Raw genomic sequence first — 6,851 nt, forward strand, 5'->3', positions numbered from 1 at the left:
ATTCAGAAGGCATCTTATTAAAATTTCCATAAGAATTGTGGTAGGAATTACCATAATTATTAGAGGAATTACTAGGATACGGCCTAGGATTAAAGTTTCCTCTATATGCGTTGTTACCAAAATTATTCCTACCAATAAAATTCACATCCATAGATTCATTATGATTCTCAATCAAAGTAGACAAAGGCATATCATTAGGATCAGAATAAACACTCTTAGTAGTAAATAATTTCATAAGTTCATCCATCTTTCCACTCAAAACATTAATTTCTTCTATCGCATGCACTTTTTTATTAATAGATCTTTCAGTGTGCTATTGAGAATAATTAACCATAATATTATCTAGGAGTTTAGTAGCTTCTCCTAAAGTGATTTCCATAAAAGTGCCTCCCGCGGCCGAGTCTAAAAGATTTCTAGAAGCAAAATTCAATCCGGCATAAAAATTTTGTATAATCATCCATAAATTCAAACCATGTGTAGGGCAATTACGTATCATTAATTTCATCCTCTCCCAAGTTTGTGCAAGATGTTCATGATTAAGTTGCTTAAAATTCATAATATCATTTCTAAGAGAGATGATCTTAGCGGGAGGAAAATATTTAGAGATAAAAGCATCTTTGCACTTATTCCAAGAATCAATACTATTTTTAGGCAAAGATGAAAACCAAGCTTTAGCACGATCTCTAAGCGAAAAGGGAAATAGCTTCAATTTAACAATATCATTGTCCACATCTTTCTTCTTTTGCATATCACACAAATCAACGAAGCTATTTAGATGGGTAGCGGCATCTTCACTAGGAAGGCCGGTGAATTGATCTTTCATGACAAGATTCAATAAAGCAGTATTGATTTCGCAAGATTCAATATCGGTAAGAGGAGCAATCGGAGTGCTAAGGAAATCATTGTTGTTGGTATTGGTAAAGTCACACAATTTGGTATTATCTTGAGCCATCATGACAAGCAAGCAATCCAACACACGAGCAAACAAGAAGCGAGCGAAAAAGAGGCGAACGGAAAAGAGAGGGCGAATAAAAACGGCAAGGGTGAAGTGGGGGAGAGGAAAACGAGAGGCAAATGGCAAATACTGTAATGCGGGAGATAAGGGTTTGTGATGGGTACTTGGTATGTTGACTTATGCGTAGACTCCCCGGCAACGGCGCCATAAATCCTTCTTGCTACCTCTTGAGCACTGTGTTGGTTTTCCCTTGAAGAGGAAAGGGTGATGCAGTAAAGCAGCGTAAGTATTTCCCTCAGTTTTTGAGAACCAAGGTATCAATCCAGTAGGAGGCCACGCACGAGTCCCTCGCACCTACACAAACAGATAAATCCTCGCAACCAACGCGATAAGGGGTTGTCAATCCCTACACGGTCACTTACGAGAGTGAGATCTGATAGATATGATAGGATAATATTTTTGGTATTTTTATGATAAAGATGCAAAGTAAAATAAAAGCAAAATACAAGGCAATGGAAATAGCTTGTTGTTGGAAGATTAATATGATGGAAAATAGACCCGGGGGCCATAGGTTTCACTAGTGGCTTCTCTCATGAGCATAAGTATTACGGTGGGTGAACAAATTACTGTTGAGCAATTGACAGAATTGGGCATAGTTATGAGAATATCTAGGTATGATCGTGTATATAGGCATCACGTCCGAGACAGGTAGACCGACTCCTGCCTGCATCTACTACTATTACTCCACACATCGACTGCTATCCAACATGCATCTAGAGTATTAAGTTCATAAGAACAGAGTAACGCTTTAAGCAAGATGACATGATGTAGAGGGATAAACTCATGCAATATGATATAAACCCCATCTTGTTATCCTCGATGGCAACAATACTATATGTGCCTTGCTGCCCCTACTGTCACTGGGAAAGGACACCGCAAGATTGAACCCAAAGCTAAGCACTTTTCCCATTGCAAGAAAGATCAATCTAGTAGGCCAAACCAAACTGATAATTCGAAGGGACTTGCAAAGATAACCAATCATATATAAAAGAATTCAGAGAAGATTCAAATATAGTTCATAGATAAACTTGATCATAAACCCACAATTCATCGGCCTCAACAAACACACCGCAAAAGAAGATTACATCGAATAGATCTCCACAAGAGAGGGGGAGAACATTGTATTGAGATACAAAAAGAGAGAAGAAGCCATCTAGCTAATAACTATGGACCCGAAGGTCTGAGGTAAACTACTCACACTCCATCGGAGAGGCTATGGTGTTCGTGTAGAAGCCCTCCGTGATCGATGCCCCCTCCGGCGGAGCTCCGGAACAGGCCCCAAGATGGGATCTCACGGGTACAGAAGGTTGCGGTGGTGGAATTAGGTTTTTGGCTCCGCATCTGGTAGTTTGGGGGTACGTAGGTATATATAGGAGGAAGAAGTACGTCCGTGGAGCAACGTGGGGCCCACGAGGATGGAGGGCGCGCCTGGGGGGGGGGGGGGGGGTAGGCGCGCCCCCCTACCTCGTGCCCTCTGGATCACGTTCGTTCCGAAAATCACGTTCCCGAAGGTTTCATTCCGTTTGGACTTCGTTTGATATTCTTTTTCTGCGAAACTCTGAAATAGGCAAAAAACAGCAATTCTGGGCTGGGCCTCCGGTTAATAGGTTAGTCCCAAAAATAATATAAAAGTGTATAATAAAGCCCAATAATGTCCAAAACATAATATAATATAGCATGGAACAATCAAAAATTATAGATACGTTGGAGACGTATCAGGCTGCCAGTTGCAGGATCCGTGAGACTCATTCCTCCTCTTATGATGGTGAACCTCTGCCATGGAAACCCGAGGACAAGATCTCTACCTCATCACCACCTTCTTCATCACCAAAAGAGAATTGAGTACCGGGTATGGGCACTCCCCTTGGCTTCCGCCAAGCTTGGGGGAGGTGCCCCGGTATCGCATCACCCCCACTATCTTTTGCCCTTACTTATTTTAGTTCGGTCCGTAGTTATCTTTTGCTTTAGATGAATAAAAGTTTAGTTCGATCATTTCTTTTTGAGAGTTTGCTTAGCAATCTATCCTTGTAATCGTGTGCGAGATATATAATAAAGTTTAGTTTGAGTGTTTGCTTTCTTTACTTTCATGTTGCAATAAAAAGAAAGGAAATAAATGAAAAAGATCATATGCTAATCTTATGGTAGGTGATGACACCACATACGGAAAGGTATAAGTAGAAAATTTTATTAGAGATTGACAAACATAGCATTGGTCAATGATGCAATTCATGAAAGAATTAATAAGGGAAGAGAAGATTCACATATAAATACACTATCCTGGAAATCTTTTGTGATTGTGAGCCCCCATCAAAATATTATATGCCAAAATTGTTGATGTTGGACAAGGAAGACAACGCAATGATTTATGTTTGTTCATATTCACATAGAAGTTATATTGTCATAGATCCTTTAACATGTGGTGCTTTCCCCCTATCTTTGCTAGCCAAAAATTACGCACCAAGTAGAGATATTACTTGTGCATCCAAAAACCCTTAAACCCAATTCTTTCAAGAGTCCACCATACCTACCTAGGGATTGAGCAAGATCCCTCAAGTAAGTTGTGATCGGTGCAATAAGGCAATAAAAATTGCTTCTAAAAGTGTGAGATCATTTAGTGTAAGAGAAAATTGAGCGTTGTACGAACTTGTGATGGTGAAGAATAAAAGCGACAGACTGCATAATAATGGTTGCCATCACAAGGGGCAATACAACGTGACGTTCTTTTGCACTAAGGGGTTGAGCATACAAACAAATAAGCGCATGGCAACCTCTGCTTCCCTCTGCGAAGGGCCTTTCTTTTACTTTTATGTATTTAGTTTTATGCAAGAGTCAAGTTTCTTCTCTCTATTCCTTTTTATTTTTCTCATTTGGCAAGCATCATGTGGTGAGGAAAGATCTAGGCACATATGTCCAGTTGAATGTGGGCAGCATGAGTTATTACTGTTGGCATCACCCTTGAGGTGAATACGTAGGGAGGCGGAACTATAAGCCCCTATCTTTCTATGTGTCCGGTTGAAACGTTTTGCTCATGTGTATGCGGTGAGTGTTAGCAATCATAGAAGACTATATGATGGTTGAGTATGTGGACTTGCCTAAAGGCTCCGATACATGAGCCTTCCTGAAAAGATGATGAATTGTAGTTGCAAAGTTGACTGAGAACATAGTTTGTTGGTTTCCAATAGATTTTATGCTTTATACTTCGATAGTGTGATGAATTGTTACTTATTCATGAGAAGTCTATGATAAAAGTATTATGTTTAAGTTTGTTGCTGTTATAATAATCTACATGATGCTTCTATATCCGTATTTTGTTATCGACACCTCTCTCTCTAAGCATGTGGACATGTTTTTCGATTTCGGTTTTCGCTTGAGGACAAGCGAGGTCTAAGCTTGGGGGAGTTGATACGTCCATTTTGCATCATGTTTACCTACTATTATTTATGATGTTTTTATGCATAATAATGCTTTTTGGAGTAATTCTAATGCCTTTTCTCTCATAATATGCAAGGTACACACAAAGAGGGAGAATTCCGGCAACTGGAAATCTGGACGTGGAAAAGCTACGTCAGGCCACCTATTCTGCACAACTCCAAATGAGCTGAAACTTTACGGGGATTTTTTATGGAATATATGAGGAATATTGGAGCCAATAAGTACCAGAGGGGGCCTACCAGGTGGGCACAACCCACCTGGGCGCGCCAGGGAGCCTAGGCGCGCCCTGGTGGGTTGTGCTCCCCTCGGCCCACCTCCGGTGCCCATCTTCTGGTATATAAGTCATTTTGACCTAGAAAAAAATAAGGAGAGGACTTTCGGGACGGAGCGCCGCCGTCTCGAGGCGGAACTTGGGTAGGAGCACTTTTGCCCTCCGGCGGAGCGATTCCGCCGGGGGAACTTCCCTCCCGGAGGGGGAAATCATCGTCATCATCATCACCAACAACGCTCCCATCTTGGGGAGGGAAATCTCCATCAACATCTTCAACAACACCATCTCATCTCAAACCCTAGTTCATCTCTTATGTTCAATATTTTTACTGGAACTATAGATTGGTGCTTGTGGGTGACTAGTAGTGTTGATTACATCTTGTGGTTGATTACTATATGGTTTATTTGGTGGAAGATTATATGTTCAGATCCAATATGCTATTTAATACCCCTCTGGTCTTGAGCATGATTATCATTTGTGAGTAGTTACTTTTGTTCTTGATGTCACGGGAGGAATCATGTTGCAAGTAATCATGTGAACTTGATGTGTGTTCGATATTTTGATATGTATGTTGTGATTCCCTTAGTGGTGTCATGTGAACGTCGACTACATGACACTTCACCATATTTGGGCCTAAGGGAATGCATTGTGGATTAGTTATTAGATGATGGATTGCGAGAGTGACAGAAGGTTAAACCCTAGTTTATGCGCTATTCCGTAAGGGACCGATTGGATCCAAAAGTTTAATGATATGGCTAGAATTTATTCTTAATACTTTTCTCGTAGTTGCGGATGCTTGCGAGGGGGTTAATCATAAGTAGGAGGTTTGTTCAAGTAAGAACAACACCTAAGCACCGGTCCACCCACATATCAAATTATCAAAGTAGCAAACACAAATCGAACCAACATGATGAAAGTGACTAGATGAAATTCACGTGTACCCTCAAGAACGCTTTGCTTATTATAAGAGACCGTTTTGGCCTGTCCTTTGCCTCAAAAGGATTGGGCTATCTTGCTGCAATTTTGTTACTATTATCGATACTTGCTCGTTACAAATTATCTTGCTATCAAACTACTCTGTTACTTACAATTTCAGCACTTGCAGACATTCTCTTGCTGAAAATCACTTGTCATTTCCTTCTGCTCCTCGTTGGGTTCGACACTCTTACTTATCGAAAAGAGCTAGAATTAATCCCATATACTTGTGGGTTATCAATCAAAAGATTCGGTCTGCCATAGTAGTTTTTAAGCACAATAGTTGTATGTAAGTGATGCGGAGCATCCTACGGTCATCCCCATGGACCTACCATCGTCTCATCAAGAGCCAAGAGGACCCATGACACGAGCACGAGCTAGAGCTCTCGAGACCGAGGTGACCTCCTTCCTTAGTGATATCACATATGATCCACCTGAGACATGGCTACTACCTAAGTCCAAAATGTTGTGCATGATTAGGTACCAAGAGGACCCTCCCGAAGATGCACGTGAAGACGGACAAGTCACCAAGTTCATGGATGAGGAGAACCAACGGAAGGAGTCAAGAACAGCTCCCAGGACCCGGACATCCGACCATGACCCCGGACATCCGGCCCCTAGAAGTGTCACCAGCAGCAAGGAGCCAGCGGCCAAGTCTACAGGGCCCGGACATTCGGCGTCCAGCCCGGCCCGGAAATCCGGCCTTCTCCCCGGACATCCGGACAGGCCCATCCAGAGAATAGAAGACCTGGCCCTTCAGCCCGAACATCCAGCCAAAGGCCCGGACATCCGGCCTGTCCCAAGCTCCCGGACATCCGACCCATCGCCCGGACATCCGGACCTCGTTTATCCATAGAGCGTCATGGCCATCCCCGACCGCCCGGACATCCGGCGCCAACCCGGACATCCGGCACCACGCGAAGGCCCGGACATCTGGCCGACGCCCTGACATCCGGCCTCCCCTGTCTGCGCACAGTGTAAGGGCCCGAGGCCCATGTACCCCTTCGCCCACCTAGACTATATATACTCCTCCTCCTCCCTCTTTCTAGGGTTAGCGTTGTGATAGCTCATTTGTGAGATAGAGCCTCGCTCATCCATACGGATCTACTCCTCGAGAGAGACCGCATCCCCTCTTCGGAGAAGATCCATGTTGGATTC

This window comes from Aegilops tauschii, chromosome 4, assembly GCF_002575655.3.
Source record: "Aegilops tauschii subsp. strangulata cultivar AL8/78 chromosome 4, Aet v6.0, whole genome shotgun sequence".
NCBI classification, from domain to species: domain Eukaryota; kingdom Viridiplantae; phylum Streptophyta; class Magnoliopsida; order Poales; family Poaceae; genus Aegilops; species Aegilops tauschii.